The following is a 21,828-nucleotide window of genomic DNA, read 5'->3' on the forward strand; positions in this document are numbered from 1 at the left end:
GCATCTGTCCCATTACGTCAAACCCAGGCTCATGGAGTCTTAGATCTACAGTGAATATCTTACTTATAGAGGCCATTTATTTATAGATGAGGAGTGTGACCAAGTAGGTCATTCCTCTGACCGAGAAACCAGCAGAGTATGCAGTCAGCTGAGCTAATGACACAGCAGCAACGGAATGTCAGTGCTTTAGGCATAAAACCTAGGCAATTTCTACATACCCTAATTCCCATTAAAATTCTTAACTCTGTTGACTGATCTGCCTTCAAGATGTTAATGCTTCCCTGTTCCACCGCTGGTACTGGAAACTTGTGAAATCATAAGCAGCGATTATTATTAAGATACATGACTGCAAAATCATAGCTAAATACGTTCAACGTGCATTCTCACAGAAGGCCTGACTTCATGCGACAATGGCTACCGAACATGAGTATTTTCCAATTCCTAAAATGAATGTTGCCCACCTTTTTAGAATTCTGATTCCTCACTGCCCTTTCCTGCTACGTGACACTGCTAACTAGAATAAACTCGTGTGGGTGCCCTTCCGTCAGTCCTCCAAAGACGGGGGCTGGAAGGACACGCAGGCTGGGTCTCTCGGACACGATGGCTTAAAGAGTTTTATGTCTGCTTCTTCCTCAGTCTCATGTGGCTGAACCACATCAGCGTAAGTTTACTCTCACGTGTGGTGGCTGCACGAGGCGGTTTCTAGTATGAAATTCTCTGGGGAAAGCAACACTTCAGACAATTCGTGTGAAGCAGGACCAAGAAATCTATCAGTTAAGTAAAGCCCGCTTTTATCGTGATGAAGCACGCTGGCATAAGCCCAGCGAGGGAGCAGGTACCACTGACCTCTGGAAATGGATGACGTGGGGCACTGAAAGATAACATACCTCACGGAAGCAAAAGCCAGTGCGGGGTCTGGCATTGCCTCTGTCGAAAAAAGACTTGAGTTTTCCTAGTTTAAAAGGGAGACTGAACCTTGAGATAGAAAAAAAGAACACATGAGCATTTCTGTGAGTCAGCTACCTCTCCTGACTGGCATCAGAATTCCCAGATTCCTAAGGGCGTGAAGGTCCCCCACTGGCTTTTATAGTGTGGGCTTGGGATGCTGGAATCACATAAAATATAGAGAATCTCACCGTGCCTGATCAGGAATACGTATGCCCAAATGTGCACGTGTGGGACAGAGAAACACACAGCATTTGTGTCATGCTTCAGGGCAACATGGATGCATTCCCCACCACTGAATTCGTCACCATGCTCCGATATCTCACAGACTTGGACAGCCGATCACCAGGGGGGTCGGAACCTGGAAGTCACGCCAGGTTGTCTGACCCTAAATCCCGTCGTCCTTCCACTGCACCACTCGGCCTATCTTTAGATGGCACTTCTGAGGGACTCTTAAAAATAAAAAAAATAAAAAACCGGTCCTTCTTCTAACAGTTTATATTTGCCTTGAAGGCCAAACTCTTGCCTATGTCTTGTTTACCCATCTCAATCATGCTGTATTTACGCCCGGTCTAAGCCGGCTTTCTCGTCTCTGGATTTCAGTGTGGCTTTGTTTCTCAGAAATTTACACTCGGTGCTTGCAAAGGGTAGTGGCTCCCTTACAATACATCCCTTACAATGCAAGCTGGCACACTCTCTGAGAAGCAGTGTGGTCCCGGAGTGACCTTGGCTAAACCCCAGAATCCCTCGCTGAGGGCTATCAGTTAAGTAAAGCCCGCTTTTGTCGTGATGAAGCCCTCCTGGTGTCATGAAGCACTCCAGTGTGTCTCCTGGTAAGTAACGTAACTTTTCTGTGCCATGAAAGGAGCACAGGGCTTTACCGTTACACCGCACAAATTCACATGTTCAGATACACACGAAGCCAGACGTGTAGGCTTGTACAGAACGATAGTTACGATTATAATCACAGCATGGGAACAGCTGCACACTGGGCATTGGAATTCTGCTGTGCTCCTTTTGTTCTATGTTCTCTGTGATTTTTAAAGAAAAAATAAAAACTAAGATGAATCTTATGTGTATTTTACCACAATTAAAACATAAATAAAAATAAAAAGCCAAGATAAATCTACAAACATTTTTATCAGTCACTTCCACAAAGGAATAAATGTGAGAATTCCCTTAAAGGGACTAAAACAGTCACACAAAATTGTAAGAGAATAATGCTTTCGTTTCAACTGGAACATAATCACGTTTTTCTTTCTTTTTTTTTTTTTTTTTTTTTTTTTTTGGCGGTACGCAGGCCTCTCACTGCCATGGCCTCTCCCGTCGCGGAGCACAGGCTCAGCGGCCATGGCTCACGGGCCCAGCCGCTCCGTGGCATGTGGGATCTTCCCGGACCGGGGCACGACCCCGCGTCCCCTGCATCGGCAGGCGGACTCTCAACCACTGCGCCACCAGGGAAGCCCCCTAGTTTTTCTTAAATGGAAACAAATTACTTGGTTTTCAAACAATGGAATTCTTAAGTGAGCAAGCGTGTCTAAGAAAGAAAGAAAGAACAGGATCACATGAGAAAACAAATCAGATTAGACTGAGTGTAGATGCTACAATTCTTGACTAGTGGTTATCTTCACGCTACACTTAACCAAATGATTTTATCTGCCTGCCTTTCTCTATTTTATTGATACCATTTTACCAGCCTAGTAGGCAACAGGCTTCTTCATGCAAATATAATTTCAAACATAGTTTCAAAAATGCAAACGCCCTATTTCCTATAAAAAATAAATATAAAGGAAAACTAGAATTTAAGTGAATTTCCTAGTTTAAGCTTAGCCTGATTTCCTTTGAGCTGTTCAAATTTCTCTCAGGCCTTAAGATCACTTTCATGAATTAAAGAAAATATGTTAAATGCATAAGTATATAGGAACTTGTGTATACTAAGAAGCTCTGGGAATGACATTTCTGACAACAAATTAAACCGAACAAAGTGTTACCCTAAAATGGTACTTGGAAGATGTCATTGTTAACAGAGGGAACCAGTGCTGTGTCAGATTTCCGGTTGTGTGAAGAGAAATCTTCACAAGTCACACACAGCCCTAACTGCACAGAAAAGCACTTTGCAAAAAAACGCTGAAAATGCCCTTCCGTTCTAAGTATGACATTTACATGGTTCTACAGAAATATCACAGATTAAAAATAGAAGACAGTGCCTTTTAGTAGGGCACAAACCTTGTTCCCAAAAAAGTATATGAGAAAAGTATGCGAATTTTGAGAAATCTTTCTCAGTTTGGATCCTCCATTATACAGAGATTTACTTCTTTTTCAGTGGGAAGAGACAGTCCCTTACAAAGACAGGGAGGCGAACTCTGGCACTGGGAACAGAAAAGCAAATGTACCTGAAGTGGCTGAGTTTCAAACTTGGTTGGGGTTTTACACCTGCATCTCCGACCGAAGGAAGTCTCCCCAAGGACTGATGCTTAACTGTGAAATGGTGACACAAATGAGGTTCAGAACGGTGTGATAAATTAGGGAGACGGCTTGATGACCCACCAAGACCCCTGGAAAAGCCCCCGTAGACGAGCAGAGCATTCAACAGGTGTAAATATGCTCATCTGACTTGTTGTCATGTTAGCCTGTTCGATTCGAGGTTGGCAGACCTGTTCTTAAAGGGTCAGGCAGTAAATAGTTTTCACTCCATGGGCCATACAGAGTTACAACCACTCAATTCCACCACTGTAGTGAGCAACAAAGACAATACAGACATCAATGGGTACAGCTGTGTTCCGAGGAAACTTCCATTACGTGCAATAAAATTAATAGAACCTTCATGCATCACGACTTGTCGTTCTTCTTGGTTTGATTTCTTGGACCACTTAAAAATGTAAAAACCATCCTTAGCTTGTTGACTGTACAAAAGTAGGTAATGGGTTAAATTTGGCCCACAGGCTCTAGTTTGCTAACTCTTGTGTGAGATAAGATGAAGCACGGTTAGATTCCATTGCTGTCATACCTTACCAAGATTACTTAAAAATGAACCTCCAGGAAAACAGGATGGTTTCTCAAAACATTCAACATACAATTACCAGATGATCCAGCAATTCCATTTCTAGGTATAAAACCAGAAGAACTGAAATAAGGAACTTGGGCAGATGTTTGCAGCCCAATGTTCTTAGTAACATTATTCACGATCGCCAAAAGATGGAAACAACCCAGATATCCACCGATGGACGAATGGATAAACAAAATGTCATCTATACGTACAGCGGAATATTATTTAGCTTACGAAAAAAATGAAATTCTGACACATGCTATAATGCGGATGAACCTTGAAGACATTATGCTAAGTTAAATAAGTGAGACACAAAAGGACAAATAACCTAGGGTCCCCCTTACATGAAGTACCTAGAGTAGTCAGAAATGGAGACAGAAAGCTGGGGGACGGGGGGGGGGCGGGGAATGGAGAGGAGAGGAGAGTTATTACTTAGAGTTTTAATTTGGGAAGATGAAAAAGTTCTGGAGATGGATGGCGAATGCACTCAATGCCACCGAACAGTATACTGTGTACTTAAAAGTGGTTAAAAAATGGTAAATTTTATGTTACATATGTTTTACCATAATAAAAAAGATCTCAAAGAAAATGAACCTTCAATGCAAATGTATTTCTTCCAAAGACCCTGCTGTTGGCTACAGGCAAACTTAGATCGAAATGTCTATAACAATTTACTCTGAAGCAAGTCAAGAATAAATGTCTGCTTTCTTTCCATAACCCAGAGTCAAACTCTCCAACTGTGAAAAGAAGTTGTCCTCAGTGATCTTCAAACTCACAGGTGACATTCTGAGATACTCCCCAGCGAGGCAGAGGCACTCCCCAGAAACAATCGCAGGATCTTGGTAGTTTCTGGAATATCTGAATGTCAGTCAAACCCAGGAATCCTTAGGCAGCCTCTGTCCTTGGAGAATTTAGCTTCCCAGTGGCAGAATGACACATTTTGGTTAATCAAATTTGTATTGATCTTCGTGGCTGAGAAATGGGATCAATGTTATTGCTAAATCAAGGTGAATCGTAAAAGTCATTCAAAAAAGTTAACACATTTTGCCGTTATATGATGATCAGGACCGTACTTGTGATTGGAGCAGAAACTCCAGAAGCCCAAGAAAAGTAGGAGGTATTCAGATCTACTTAATCTAGAGGCTGAATCACTTCTTCCCACCTAAGACGAAAGCTGCAAGGTGAGGGAAAAAAGGGAAATTTAAGCGTAATTCTTGGTGGACGCTGTTTCCCTCATTAGAAAGAAAAGAGTTAAGAAGAATAAGATGACATTGATGCACCTTCTGTCAAGAGGTTTCCCGATGGCAGGTTCACTAAATTCTGATCTCCTACAAGCTTACTTTGTAAACCTCTATGAAAATACAAGGGATTATCGAATGACTTTGGAAACCTTTTAGCCACCTGAAGTTTCCAAAAGGAATCTTTTTTTTTTTTTGGCTGTGCCTCTTGGCTTGCAGGATCTTAGTTTCCCCACCAGGGACTGAACCTGGGGCCCCAGCAGTGAGAGCACCGAGTCCAAACCACTGGACTGCCAGGGAAGTCTCAAAAGGCATCTTTCTGACCCTTGGCTTGCTTTCTGTTTGACTGCAAATCGAGCCCCTTTGGACAGGACTGAACTGCCATCCATCTTCCCCGTGAACTCACCCAGCCCCTGGCTTCAAATCCCAAATACATGTCTCAGGGCCCTGGCCTCCCCAGCTGCACACGCATCTCTGGACCAAGCCTGCGAGATGCATCCACTGAGAGGTCCCACCAGCATCTCGCACATGGCGTGTCCACAGCGGAACCCTTCACCCACCCGCCACCCACACCAACTCGCCCCTCCTCCAGCCCGCCGTCCGAATAAATGACACCTGCCTCCTACTCAGGGTCACGTGCCAGACCCACACTCCTCCAGCTAGGCCGTCTGCGTGTCTACTGGCGCTCCCCGCTGAAGAGTGTCCCAAGTCTGTGCTTTCCTTCCCAGGTCCGCTGAGCTATGCTAGTGGAAAATGAGACTGGGACTTCCCTGGTGACGCAGCGGATAAGACTCTGTGCTCCCAATGCAGGGGGCCCAGGTTTGATCCCTGGTTAGGGAACTAGATCCCACATGCGTGCCACAACTAAGGAGCCCGCCTGCTGCAACAAATGAGCCGGGGAACCGCAACTAAGACCCAGAGGAAGGAAGGAAGGAAGGAAGGGAGGGAGGGAGGGAGGGAGGGAGGGAGGGAGGGAGGGAGGGAGGGAGGGAGACTGCCTTATGCCTGGAACCCACTTGGAGCCACTTCAATCCCTCCCCCACCAGCAGCCAGCCACCAGTTACTGCAGTGGGAAGCCGCTGGAGGGTTCCAAGTCCAAACACATCACCATTACCATCACATCCTGTAAGGAACTGTCTGGGGGTCCCCTGCACACAGCTCTCACCTCATCTCCTGGTCAGTCGCTTGCCTCCATCATGCTGGCCTGGCCTCCTTTACGTCCCTCGAGTTTCTAGAGCTCCGTCCCACTGCCTGCCCTTTGCATGTGCTGTTCCCTCCTCCTGGAACTCTTTTCTCCAGGCTCTTCCCAGCTACATCCTTGAGACTTCAACTCATCAGTCTCCATTTCTTAACTCCAATGTGGAAGCGCTTCCACCCCAAGCCCCTTGGTCACATCACCCGGCTCATTCTTCACAGCATGTGCTACTCTCAAGGCATTTCGCTGACCAGTTCCCCTGTTTACTGCCTGTCTTCAAGCAGCAGGCAAGCTCCAGCAGGGCACGGCCTCTGCATCCACATGGCTGAGCTCACAGTGTGTCCAGCTCACGCTCCACCCGCAAAGCTAAGCTTTGTGCCAGACGCAACGAAGATGCTTAATAAACAGCCTAGGACACGGAAGAGCATATGAGCTGAAGTTCAGAATACAACACGATGTACTTAACACCCAAACTCCAGCGAAGATGGCATTTTCCTCCTTGACGACTCATGTGCCATTTTCAGGTCTTACAGGGCTTTTATAACAAGCATTAATGACAACCATAAAGTGTGTGCGTGTAAGCCGTGTGGAATCACATCCCTCTAAATTCATATGGTTACGAGTAGATGCTGGTGCATCCCCGTGTCACCTACATACAAGAGTTTAATGTCAGCAGTACACAAGACTGACAACCAGGCTAGTCTGACACATACATAATTACTAGGCTTCACTCTTTGCTGGAAGGTCTAACAGTTAAAAGATAAAGGGCAAAAGGTTCTCGTAAAGGAGTCTGCCACTCCCAGTGGCTGAGCCTGCTGTCTGCTGTCGCCAGCCAGGCACCAACTTACGTGTGCACAGCTCAGGAAAGTGACACCAGGAGGCCCAGGGAACTGACACATGCTTACCTGTGCCTGCTACTTCCTCTACAGAAGAAACTCAGGGCGGGATGCCCGAGACACAGGGATGGACGTGCACAGCTGGAAAGCAGTGCTCAGAACCGCCCCCCCCCCCCCGACCTTCTTCCCCCACCTCCGGATACACCTGCTCCCAAAGCCGGTCCAAGTTTGCTCAGCTGTCCCTGCTGCTGCAATGACACACTTCACTGAGATATTTCACATGATGAAGTATGAGTGCACACAGAGCCTTGCTTCTGGTTTTTTGCTAAAATGAAGTTGATGCTCTATGGACAGGGTGAGTGGGAATCATTTTAACAGACGCTGTGAAATTAGGTGTGGGAAGGACAACCACGATGACTGGAAGGCAAGGTGGAAACGTAGGAAGATGCAGAAGTTTGAGATTTCCGTGCAGGTGTCCTTGAGTTTTCACTAGAAACTGGAAACCACATGAAATACACTATGGGTGTGGATGGTGTCAGAGCAAAGGGCAGAACTTCCTGGCTGTGAACCTTCCTCAGAGCAAAGGTACTGGCAGACGACTGAATATACACGTGCTTTAGGTTAAAACAACAACCACAAAAGTAAGGCGTGTTTGTATCTTTTTTTTAATGATTCCCAGCTTAACTGACTTTTCCAGTTAACATGACAATGCTCAGGTCAGGTTGAGGGGGGAGGTTTCCAAGGTCCTTTCTTACTGAACTGCCTACTTCATCCGTGTGAGAAATATCCATGTCTAACGTGCACAAATCAAGAAGTCACTTGTGCTTCCAAATGCCAGGAAGTTCTGATCGTTACCAGTGATTACTCACCCTTCTTGGAGTCCTGAGAAGGCCCAAACTTAAATGGCTACAACCTTATAATACAAAATTAATGCAGTAAATCACTACATCACAATATTCCAGACACCCCCAATACTCTGAAGCCCCTTCACCAGACACAAGGGTCTAAATGCTGAACATATAACATAAATAAGAGTATCTTCACTACAACTAGCTTCTTAATATTAGAAAAGGATACACAATGGAATCTGAAGTAAATTCATACTGAAATGAGTAAATCCTGTACTGTGTTGAATATAGTAGCTTACACAAATTCATTTATGAAAATTTTATTTAAATGCAGCTATCTGTGAAGTGAGCTATATACCCATGAAATATGATAAATTAGAAAACAAAACATCATGCTGATCCTCTACATCTAATCCCTCCTCCTCCCCCACCTCTATCTTTACTGACTTAATGATCTCTGGGGGACATGAGTGTAAGTCAAAAGGCTTCTGGAGCCCAAGACCAACAGTTTGCTGGTTGCCTCCTTGGGCTCCCATGGTACGCCGTATGCACTGCCATGAAAGAACTGAAGATCCTCGTATCCGTTTGCATTTATCTATCTATTCTGGTGGGTCTCAACTGGGGTGATGCTGTCCCTGCCCCGGGGGGAATATCCGGCAGTATCTGGAGACATTTTGGTTGCTATAACTGTTGGGGGGAGAGCTACTGGAATCTACTGGGTAGAAACCAGGGATGCTGTTCAACATTCCACAATACAGAGGACAGCTCCCACTACCAAAAAGATCCAGTTCCAAGTGTCAACAGCGCCAAGATTCAGAAACCCATTCCATCTCCTTATGTACCTGGGGAATTTATCTGTTCTTCCTGGAACCGCTTTTCATGTGCTATACAAGTTGAACCTTTTTTTCCCCTTGCTCCTATGTTGTCTGTAAGACACCTTCATTCTAGGTAGGAACTCAACCTTGCTTCTGTCTTTCCCGCATTCAAAGACTCTTCACATTGTAATGGGCAACTAGCATGTCCTCACAGATTGGCAATCCACACAGCTTTGACACTTCTCTCTTCTAAAGCTACTGTCTCACGGGCTTTCCTGGTGGCGCAGTAGTTAAGAATCTGCCTGCCAACCCAGGGGACACGGGATCAAGCCCTGGTCCGGGAAGATCCCACATGCTGCGTACCAACTAAGCCCGCGCGCCCCAACTACTGAGCCCGCGTGCCACAACTAATGAAGCCCACGCGCCTAGAGTCCGTGCTCTGCAACAAGAGAAGCACCGCAACGAGCAGCCCGTGCACCGCAACTAGAGAAAGCCCGTGCGCAGCAATGAAGACCCAACGCAGCCAAAAATAAATGAAATAAATTAAATTAAATTAATGTATTAAAAAAATAAAGCTACTACCTCACAAAAATAACTCTCATACTCCCAACTCTTTCGCTCTCCACAGGTTAACTCCCACTGGGAAAGAAATACATTCTCCCAAAAGTTAACAGACTAAAAACACTGTAGATATGCCACTCAATTTTATGAATTATGGGTCAGATAATACCACTATCAATGCACCATATTTACTACAAAAATTTAGAGCATCAGCTTCATCAAGAGGGAAAAAAGCAAAAGGCAAAAAAACCCAAGGAAGGTCCGAATCTTCCAGATCGCAAGGAAGCTAACCTTCCACTCCACCTAGAAGGCACTTTGTATGTAGTCCTGCACTGTTGTGACCAGAGAGCCCGTGTCTACTATCAGGGCAGGCTTCGTGGGGGGATGGAGGGGGAGGTGAGAAAAAGACGACGACATGATCAGAGGTGCATCAGCGGGCTAAGAATTTACAAGGCATCTACTTAAAATGCAGTAGAGCAACCATCATTAACACTATTTCATCAGAATGTGTGCCATGAGAAGCTGTACCCGCCACACACCACAAATCTAGTCACTTCAGCCCCAAACAAACTGGTCAAGTAAAACAAATATGATGTCCTGTAGCTGTCTCTGCTGTCTCCCCCATCGCATTATTCCTACTGGATTTTAATGGCTCAATCAGTCAAAACGGTGTCATACAGAGGAAGTCCCCATTTAAGCACTCATAAATGGGGCTGCTCCCACGTGCACATTAGGGGGAGAGAAGTCCGCCATAAATGTAAGGAAGTAATTCATCACACACTGGGACCTCACACAGCTGTGTGTATCTGCATTTATCTCCTTAATTTCTACATGGCATAAACCTCCGTTTAACAGTGTGATTCTCACCGAATGAAAATGCACGGTGGCAGGTCAAGAGGTGCATTTAGAACCGATATACTGGGTAAAAAATAAATATAATGATTTATAAAGCTCCCTGGAAAGCAAAATACTATGAAAGGCCTAGGAATACATAAAAGCGTTCCATTTGCGTACATTTTAACAGCACTACCACTGTAAGAAAATATAGTCTGAATTTTCCTTATTGGGTCAGAGTATGTTATTAAAACAAAGTCAGGGGCCTCTTATTAATCACCTAGAGTGATTCTCTAAGTCACTATCCACTCCACTCAACCTGCAAGACAATAAACTTCTCAGTAGCTTAAAAGAGATCATGCCCAGGGAAAATCATTAGGTTTGCTCATTTCTACACAGACCCCAGGAGCAGTCAATTGTTCCTTACACTCTTTCTAACTGGCAACACTAAAGAGTGTTGTGTTGTCTTTTTTTTCAACCCAGTACTATTATATAGAGGGAGGTGGTATTTTATGTATTTGTTGAAAACATAAAAGAACTTAAATGAACTTTAATTTTCTACTTACATGACTGAAAATTATAAACAAATAATTCAAATATCCCATATTAACATTTAAAAATATTCGATCAATACTCAACATTTCTACTGTATTCCTCTCCTGTGGGTGCGGGGGTATGACTGTTAGTATCTGCTCTTTGCTAAATAACGCCCGTATTTAAACATTATAAAGGGCAACATAAGTGCAGATATCAAAGCGATTTCACACGCACTCATTTTTGGTACCACAACACCCAGTGTGCCATACCTGACCCATATTTTTATCCACTAGAATGTAAGCTTTTTGTCTGGTTTGTTCACAGCTATATTCCCTGCATCTAGAAGAGTTCCTGACACACGTGGTAGGTGCTCAATAAACATTTACTGGTTAGGTGACTGTGTTCGTCTGAGAGATGGAGTGAATGCAAATGACCAAAGAGCATAAAAGTTCATCAGGAACTTCGTGTGCAAATATTACGCAACGTGCCATGCGGTGCCAAAGTCCCTTCCTGTACAAGGCGGCTGCGTTATGAACAACACACACTCGTGTAAAAAGGTAACTCCCAACAGCGCATTAGATGACCTCCAACCTACGCTGAGAAAGGCAACAGAGTTGCTCCCTTCCATCTTCATTACTCCACGTAATCCTTGTAAAATGGGGCAGATCATATTCCCACTTCGTGCACAAAGAAAGAGGTCTCTAGTCACCTGGTTAAAACTCAGAGTAAGTGGTGGCCAGCAGACAGGAAGTACTCACAGTTGAGTTTCAAAAGATGGGCCAGGGATGCTCTTTGCAGGAGCCCTTGCTGTACCATATATGACCCTTGTCCCACAGTCTAGAATTTTGCATCTAACGTGTTGTTGTTTTAGTAACGCCACCTTCCCACTAAAGTGAGGACAGGGTCGGCTAGACTACCATTATCCACTTCCCCCCTTCACCCTTTGAGAACAGGACACCTGGATTTTGTGTAGGCACATGGCCACACCCCTTCCAAAAGGAGAAGCTTTCCACGTAACCCAGTTCTGGCCAATGGCTATGAGCAGAAGTCAGAAATGAAACCTCTTGTCTGTGCTCTTAAAGGCAATGAAGTCCCCCTCCTCACTCCTACTCAAGGACTGGGACAGGGATGTGATGTGAGGGCAGGAGCTGGAGCAGCCATCCCAGACACGAGGTAAGACAGAACATTGGGGCCCCCACTGTGAGGCAGTGCTTTAGGGAACCAGAGTTCCGTCACCTCCAAAGCTATATAAAGTTACATCCCAGGCTACCAGCTGACTTGAATGACTCCCCTCTTCACTTCCAACGTACTAGAAAGGTTAAAAGCTGCTAACTGACCTCATATAACACAGAGAGATTCATCACAGGGGAAGAGGGAGTAAAGAAATAAAACTATAGCGACTAGTGACTTCCCTGGTGGTCCAGCGGTTAAGACTCTGCGCTCCCAATGCAGGGGACGCGGGTTCGATCCCTGGTCAGGGAACTAGATCCCGCACGCCACCACTGAAGATCCCTCACGCGGCAACTAAGAGCCAGTGCAGACCAATAAATATTAAACCAAAAAAAATATTTAAAAACTATTGGGACTAATGATTTCCTGGTCAGAAACCTAAGTCTTCACAGTGTGTCTTGGAACCAATTTTAACTGTCTGGAACCCTGAGGTCTTTTACCACATGAACAACGCTTGAAAAACATCCCTTTCATCAGAGGAGGCATATGGTGGAGGCAGTCCTGGGCTTAATTCCTGGCTCTGAACCCTTACTCGTTTCCACAGTCATGGTCAAATTATTCAACCTGTCTGAGACCCTGTATCTTAAGTGTACAGTGGGAATAACCATCTATATCTCATGGGGATGCCGAGGATAAGAAAAACAGTGAAGACCGAGGACCTGACTCCCTTACAAGTCAGTCTGAGAGCCTGCAGCAGCTAAAATCCCTTGATTGTGGTCTGCAGGATGGAAGGGTCTGGGGACTCCCTAGGCCACGCAATTCCTCTTAAACTGGTTCACATGCAAATTTTAAAATTATGTGCCCGAAACATTTTTCGGTGGAGAGAATATGGATTCCGTTTGTCCACAGTTGGAACTGGCACTGTGCATGTATGTGCACCCATATGCCCTGGGAAACTGAGTTCAAACTGAACATCTTTGACCTTGAGCCACAATTTGGAAAGGAACCTGGGAGTGAGTCCTGCTGTCCCCTCCATTCCTCATTTCTGTGTGTACTGCATAAGGTAGAACCAAGAAAATGCCTAGCGCGTCTAGGAGTAACACACTGAAAGGAAATAGAACCTTGAGTGCCGAGAAGATACTCCTTATTACAGAAATACGACCATTTCTCCATGCGTTACACCTCATCTGTTGGAATTTGGCGGGAAATGACTCATGGCTAGACTTACCTATTCAACATAATTTTGAGCAAAAACACAGAAACACCACTGAGAAGCCAAATCCATTAAGCTATAAAACGACAGACACTGCACTCTAAAATCATCAGAGGGACTTCCCTGGTGGCACAGTGGTTAAGAATATGCCTGCCAATGCAGGGGACACAGGTTCAATCCCTGGTCTGGGAAGGTCCCACATGCCTCGGAGCAACTAAGCCCCTGCGCCACAACTACAGAGCCTGCGCTCTAGAGCCCGTGAGCCACAACTACTGAAGCCCGCGTGCCACAAGTACTGAGCCCGCACGCCTAGAGCCCAAGCTCCGCAACAAGAGAAGCCACTGCAATGAGAAGCCCACGCACCACAACCAAGAGTAGCCCCCGCTCGCCGCAAGTAAAGCCCGCGTGCAGCAACGAAGACCCAACGCAGCCAAAAATAAAAAATTAATTTAAAAAAATTCATCAGCGTTTCTCTTTAACTATCATATATATGTGTGTGTGTGTGTGTGTATATATGTTTGTTGTTTTTTTTTTTGCCACATATATATGTGTGTGTATATGTGTGTGTGTGTGTGTGTGTGTGTGTATATATATGTTTGTTGTTTGTTTTTTTTTTGCCACACCGTGAGGCATGTGGGGTTTTAGTTCCCCGACCAGGGATCAAACTCACGCCCCCTGCTGCGGAAGCACAGAGACTCAACCACTGGACCGTCAGGTAAGTCCTTCTATCATTAATTTCTGAATCATCATTTTCCTCCCCTTTCATTAGTTTCATTTCCAAGTTTGGAAAGCATTCTTTAGAGAATAAAAAAAAATAGAAATACTGAAACACTCTAAAAGGAGGAACTGAAATAGAATATTTGTAAAGCTTTCTGTGTGATGTTATAAAACAGTGAAAGGAGAGAGTAGTAACAGCCAATGACTTCAGAGCAATAAAAAAAAAAAAAATTCCCTCCTTGTCCCCAGTGTATTATGAACCAGCTCAATGCTTCAAAGACAGCGCAGAGCTTGTCACATAATAGATATTCAATTAATTCACTGGCACAACAAAACATATGTCACACGTACACACTCATTCACACATATACACACACCCTTGGGAAACAAACGTTGGCCAATGACAAGTAGAAACAAGTTAGCAAGCTTGCCAATTTATAATTATATATATTTTAAAATCCTTTATTAGCTAACATAAGAATCTATGCTCTTCCTACAGATGTCATTCTATAAAGATACTGTCTTTTGATAAACACACTAGGAAATACAAGATGAGCTGTACCCACACACCACAGTGACACTCAAACACATCAACTCTCATTAACAAGCCGCCATAACCCTCTCACACACACACGACAGCTTTAAGAAAAGGGGTCAAAGAGTCCACGACAGAAGTGTACATGTAGGTATAATCTTAGTAACAAATTAATTTGCTAACCTGCCTTCTTGCTTTCTGGACTTAACTCTTGTTTACTATGCAGCCCTGATAGGCAGATACCCAGTTTGGCTAAGGTCAGGAGACTAACATCGTGGCAAACATCGGAAGTGGCCCATGTAGCTGACACTCGGACACCGCATTCACATGAAACCCAGAAAGCGTAACGTTCGAAACAGAACCTGAGAATTGCCTGTAAAGCGGCTTATGTCCAAGTCACAGACAAAGAAATGCAAATGACTGGCAAACCAGATAAAATATTCCACCTCATTCTTTTTTAAATCAAAGAAATGCAAAACAAAACAAAAATGGGCCTGCATCCTCGGCTCAGTTGACCACAATCTCATGAGCTGCCTGAGAGGCTGGCACCCCTCCCCCATCCCCTGGCAATGCTATACAACTAGCCCTACCCCTCAGGAAAGCAATTTGGTAATCGGTCTCAAGAGCTCTACAGCTTTATTCTCAGCAATCTATCCTAAAGCAAAAACTGGAAGCAATCTATATCTCCAACATGTGTTAAATCAATTACAGTACATGCACTTGATGGCACAGATGCATGAAAATATTTTCAATAAATGTCAGCGATCATCAAACACTTACTCTGTAAGGTTAAGTGGAAGAGCCGTATTACAAAGCTGAACATACATTATGTTACATACACATGAATACAGACATTTGGAAGAAAATATACCAAAACGCTGATGGCGAACTGCTATGGGTGGGCTGAGAAGTGGTTTTTTTTCTTTCCGGACTTCACTGCCTTTTTTCAAATTGCTCATTACAGGCTGCGATGGGTGGGTTGAGAAGTGTTTTTTTTTCTTTCCGGACTTCGTTGCCTTTTTTCAAATTGCTCATTACAGGCTGCACATTATTTTTTAACATCAGAAAAGAGTTATGCAAACCCTGGCCAGCAAGGAATAATGACTAATTCCTCATCTGGTGAATATGAATTAGATAAATAAGACAGCTATTTACCTATTCACTTCTTTTCTAAGAAGGTCAATTACGGTTTCCCTTACACAGTGCAGCGAGCTAGGGAAGTTCTTTTGTCCTTGACGTACACACTCAGCCACCACCTCTGAGTCACCTTTTTGAAGTTTTATGATGCCAAAGTCTATAAACACAACATTAAATATTTACGGGTGATATCTGCTGTTTCTAAAAATACACAGAGGAGAAGGTCTCTTAACGAGGCCTCCACTTGACCTCCTCAAGGCAGTCTATTCTGCGGACGTGCTGACAGCTGTCCACGGGCCCTGGAGCTCACTGGGCTGGGGCCTCCTTCCTTCCCAGCAAGCCCAGGGCCTTTCCACCCCAGCTGGGTACCTGGGTGCTTCATAACCTGTAGTGTCTTTGGGTCCCAAACCTGCTTATGCCAGTGGGGCTTCATATTGCATTTATGAAAAGTAATTAAATATTATATAAACTAATGAGCTAGGAGTACCATCTTTTTTTCCTAATGAAACTACTTCGGATGCTTTGTTATAGACAGATCATCAAACAAAAATGTATCGCGGGGCCTCCCTGGTGGCCCAGTGGTTAAGAATCCGCCTGCCAATGCAGGGGACACAGTTTCGAACCCTGGTCCGGGAAAATCCCACATGCCACGGAGCAACTAAGCCCGTGAGCCACAACCACTGAGCCTGCGCTCTAGAGCCAGCGAGGCACAACTACTGAGCCCACGAGCCACAACTACTGAAGACCGCGCACCACAACTACTTAAGTCCGCGTGCCTAGAGCCCGTGCTCCACAACAAGGGAAGCCACCGCAGTGAGAAGCCCGTGCACCTCAACGAAGAGTAACCCCTGCTCGCTGCAACTAGAGAAAGCCCGCGTGCAGCAACTAAGACTCAACACAGCCAAAAATAAATTAATTTAAAAGAAATGTATCATGGAAATGCTGGCAGGGTGGACAACACTGAAGAGATCTAGGAAAAGGCAGTGAATCCACAGATGGACCCTGCACTGAGTCGGTTTCACAAACGTCCTTCAAGTCCCACTGCACTTTGACGAAATCAATACTGCAAACTGTAGAGGGTGCACCAAGGGTATAGTTTATAAGGAAAGGTGACCCCAAACTAGAATTACTGGATCCCCATTCCAAGAAAAGGCTCTATTACCTTCTGTCTAGCGATGGGTGAATAAACCTGTGTTTACATAGTTTAACTTGAAATATCCAGGAGGTGAAGCTTCACTGGCTCCCCCCACATTACTGGGGATGGGCTTTGAGAGAACGGTGTATGGAAAGAAAGGGAAAAGCAGTAAACTCGATAGTGAATAAAGCCGGCCCACGCAACCTTAAGCAGAGGTCAGGTTGAGCTCATCAGAGATAAGTCATGTTGAGAGCCCACTCCCTTGATGCGACATGATCAGAGGGTGCTCGACCTCTGCAGTCTTCGTTCCCAAAACTCATAACCCGAGTCTGACCACGTGAAACACCTCAGCCAAATCCGAAGTGAAGGACATTCTACAAAACTCATGGCCAGTACCCCTCAAAACAATAAGAGCCACAAAAGACAAGGGAAGTCTGAGACACGGTCACAGCCCAAAGGAAAGATGGACACAGGACAACTGAATTCAATGCGGTGTCCTGGATGGGATCCTGGGACTGAAAAAGGAGATGAATGGAAGAAAGGGTAAATCCAGAAAACGTCTCAAATACAGTTGATAAAGTTTTTAAAAACCACATATACGTGTTTCATTTCTTATGATTCCCTGATTTACCCAATGCTTTCTGACGAACTTGCCCGGAGAGGCGTCTCAGTCCTCCAGCTAAGACGGCGCAACTGTGATTGAAAGAAACTAGCGCAGAAGCAGTGGTACCTGCCATCTACACAGTGGCTCGCTTCCCTGTGTAGAAAACCGGCACACATAAATAGATTCACAAACCAACCCCATCTGGGTCAACATCTGTTACTGGGGCAAAACCATCAATAATTCTTTCATAGTTATGAGTCTGCCTTGCTGCAAACCTTCAACACATCACCAATCATTAGCCTTGGCAACCCTGGAGGAAACACACACACACAAAATCCCATCAAGTTGCATTTCCACCGTTCAAAATGCCATCTTCTTTAACCTTTGTTTTATCAATATTTTCAGCTTTTCCCCCCTTCGGAACTTTTGGCTATCTGCCTTAGCTGGGCTTGAAAAGCAGGGAAGGTGAGAGTCCATCAGGGAAAAATTAAAGCAAGAAGAGGGATACTACTGGCCAAGCCCTGGGTCTCAGGAGTGAGGGCCACTAGCTGTAAAGGTGGAAACACTGACATCCCCGAGCTCATGCCAAAGCGACCGGCAACATCTAGGAGGAGCTAAGGGCTTCGAATGCAGCACCGCACGTGAATGAGCCACCTGGGGGCTTCTGACCATGCAGGCGCTCACAGAGCGGACCTGGCTTGGGGCCAATGCTGCCTTGGGGGCCAACCCCTGAGGGTCCACCTCGTGCCAGCTCCAGTTCTCGATTCAGGAAAGTCACTCCTCTCTCTGCACTGCAGCTGCCTTTTAGAAAACAGAAGCGCTACAAGAGAATCTCAAACCTTGGGATCCTGTGAAATGTCCATTAAGTCAATCCGAGTATCCAGACTTCACAAGATGAAATTACTACCCACCAGGTTCATTTCTTTGTATCTGATATGCCTCAAATTACTGTTAAAAGATCGTTTGCCCTTACACTCTACCTCTGCACCTCTACAGTGCAAACTCCAGGGCCTCGCTGAGGCCTGGCACACAGAGGTGTTCCATCAGTACCTGCTGAATGAATGAACGATTTTAGTGCTATGAGAGCAGTGTTAAATAAAGATGTTATCATCTTTGAAATCATGAGTAAGAACTCGGAAAAAATTCCCATTCATTTTCTTCCCATTAACTTTGCATAGAAGACGATGAAAAAGGGTAATTCAATTATTTCCTATTTTGAAAAGGCAGGGTCAACATTTCGTTCACGTGTCGGGGCAGATGGCGCATGTAGAGGGGCAGCAGTGATTCTGACAGCATCTGGAAGATTGAAGTGAATTTACAGAGGAGAGGGGAGCTGATGGGGCACATCCACCCGAGGGGCTCAATAGATCTTTCCATTTCATGGGAGGAAAACTACTTTTTTACATCCAAGGATACAGTTAAGAGCACAAAATGGGTACGTAATATTTATTTAACTATGTAGTAAAGTGAGAGCCTTCATTTCTACATTTTAATGGCTCCAAAGGTGAGGGAATGGACCTGGTTAAAGAATCTTCCCAACATTTTCTGATAGTTGACTATGTACTCAAATGAGTAATTCTCTAACCAGTTCACCAATTTATGGGTGTAAAAAATAAGAGGGCTGTGGTTGGTAGGCAGCCTCTTATATGGTGCCCAAGGAGCCCCACTCCCTGGTATCTGAACCCTGAAATAGCCCCGACCCACACTGGCCAGGATTGGTCTGTGTGACCAACAGAATATGGCCGAAGTAATGGCACGTCACTTCTGAGATTAGGTCAGGTCATGAAAGCACATAGCTTCTAGCACTTTCTTTCTCTATCTCCTTCTCCCGTGCTCTCTTCCCCTCTCCCTGTCTCAGTCTCACACTCACACAGATCACGCACTCTGGGGAAGCCAGGTCATGGGTGGCCCTACAGAGAGGTGAGGAACTGAAGCCTCCCTCCAACTGCCACGTTCAGGAATGACCTTGAAGTTGATCCTCCAGCCGAGGTCCACGCTCAAAGACTGCAGCCCAGGCAACCAACAAGGGATTAATATCCAAAATATACAAACAGCTCATGCAGCTGTTTGTATATAAAAAACCAAAAACCCAATCAACAAATGGGCAGAAGATCTAAATAGACATTTCTCCAAATAAGACATCCAGACGGCCAAAAAGCACACGCAAAGATGCTCAATATCACTAATTATTAGAGAAATGCAAATCAAAACACGAGGTATCACCTCACACCAGTCAGAATGGCCAGCATCAAAAAATCTACCAACAATAAATGCTGGAGAGGGTGTGGAGAAAAGGGAACCCTCCTGCACTGTTGGTGGGAATGTAAATTGTACAGCCATTATGGAGAACAGTACGGAGGTTCCTTAAAAAACTACAAATAGAACTACCATACGACCCAGCAATCCCACTACTGGTCATATATCCAGACAAAACCATAATTTGAAAAGATACGTGCACCCCAATGTTCACGGCAGCAGTATTTACAATAGCCAAGATGTGGAAACAACCTATCCAAGACACAGAAATGGATAAAGAAGATGTGGTGCGCGCACACACACACACACAGGAATATTACTCAGCCATAAAAAAGAACAAAATAATTCCATTTGCAGCAACATGGATGGACCTGGAGACTATCATACTGAGTGAAGTAAGTCAGACAGAGAAAGACAAACACCACAGGACATCACTCATATGTGGAATGTAAAAACATGATATAAATGAACTTATTTACAAAACAGAAATAGAGTCACAGACATAGAAAACAAACCTATGGTTATTGGAGGGGGGGGGAGGATAAATTGGGAGATTTATATAAAACAGATAACTAATAAGAACCTACTATATAGGGACTTCCCTGGTGGCGCAGTGGTTAAGAATCCGTGTGCCAATACAGGGAACACGGGTTCAAGCCCTGGTCTGGGAAGATCTCACATGCCGCGGAGCCACTAAGTCCGTGCGCCACAGCTACTGAGCCTGTGCTCTAGGGCCCACGAGCCACAATTACTGATCCCGTGCGCCGCACCTACCGAAGCCCGTGCGCCTGGAGCCCTTGCTCCGCAACAAGAGAAGCCACCGCAATGAGAAGCCCGGGCACCGCAACAAAGAGTAACCCCTGCTTGCTGCAACTAGAGAAAGCCCACGCACAGCAACAAAGACCCAATGCAAACATAAATGAATTTATTAAAAAAAAAAAAAAAAGAACCTACTCTATAGCACTGGGAACTCTACTCAATACTCTGTAGTGACCTATATGGGAAAAGGATCCAAAAAAGAGTGGATAGGGCCTTCCCTGGTGGCACACTGGTTAAGAATCCGCCTGCCAATGCAGGAGACACAGGTTCGAGCCCTGGTCCGGGAAGATCCCACATGCCGCGGAGACACTAAGCCTGTGCGCCACAACTACTGAGCCCACGTGCCACAACTGCTGAAGCAAGTGCACCCTAGAGCCTGTGCTCCGCAACAAGAGAAGCCATCGCAGTGAGAAGCCCAAGTACTGCAATGAAGAGTACCCCCCGACTCACCGCAACTAGAGAAACCCCGCACACAGCAACAAAGACCCAACACAGCCAATAAATAAATAAATAAATAAATAAATAAGAGTGGATATATGTATATGTCTAACTGACTCAGTTTGCTCTACATCTGAAACTAACATTGTAAATCAACTATACTCCAATAAACTTTACTCCAATTGTAAATCAATTTTTACTCCAATAAAAATTAAAAAAAAAAAGACTGCAGCCCAGGACAACATGTTGACTACAACTCATGCGAGACCTTGAGCCAGAACATTCCAGCTAATCTGTGCTTGGATTCCTGAGTCTCAGAGGCACTGTGAGATAATAAACATCTGTATTTTTCAGCTGTTGAGTGCTGGGGTAATTTGTTACACACCAACAGATAACTAATACAGGGGCTGAAACCGGAGTGCATTAGTGGACATGAAAGAACAGTACCATAGAAACTAATACCACCCATCTGCTCCCCCATCACCTCCTCCAAGCCAATTATTATTTAATTCCATTTGTTTGCCTTCAACCAAGCACGCAAGCAAACACAAAGACCCAGCAAATAGTCTCTCTTGCCACCATCAAACAGTTCTGTTTTAGTAAAATCTGGATCTACTGGGTAAATCATTTACCTCCCAGATTCATGCACCCTTAGTAACCAGAAATTTTTACCCCTAAACCCCCAGCAAATCACTTGCTCTCCTCAGCTAGGCATTTCTATGTCCAAATGGTACAAGTTGCATTTTTCATTAGATTAGAAGAAAAGTTCCTGCTTCAAGTTCTTGATTCACGATGAGGTAAATCCTAAACTTGTCTGACTTATTTTAGCAAATTCTTGACATAAAAACTTGAGAACCTGTGCTGCATTTTGAATCATCATGAAAGAGTCCCCTGTGTGGCTTTAAACTACTTATACTACATAACAGAATGTAGATTATGTTCCTCCAAT

The 21,828-nt window shown here is 44.7% G+C and overlaps 1 protein-coding gene across 12 annotated transcripts in view; it reads right to left on the reverse strand.

Moving 5' to 3' along the window:
• TBL1X (transducin beta like 1 X-linked) overlaps window positions 1-21,828 on the reverse strand; it is a 240,491-nt gene that overhangs the window by 98,050 nt on the left and 120,613 nt on the right. For 3 of the 12 annotated variants that reach the window (XM_089904824.1, XM_089904826.1, XM_089904827.1), the window contains one exon: window positions 3,339-3,423. The exons of the other annotated variants lie outside the window; for them this stretch is intronic. The gene's annotated coding sequence lies outside the window, so the exon portion shown is untranslated. The remainder of the gene's footprint in view (window positions 1-3,338; window positions 3,424-21,828) is intronic. 12 annotated transcript variants of the gene reach the window in all.

Source organism: Delphinapterus leucas, chromosome X (assembly GCF_059928025.1).
Source record: "Delphinapterus leucas isolate spDelLeu-1000000601 "Yukka" chromosome X, BTC_Dleu_Yukka2, whole genome shotgun sequence".
NCBI lineage: Eukaryota > Metazoa > Chordata > Mammalia > Artiodactyla > Monodontidae > Delphinapterus > Delphinapterus leucas.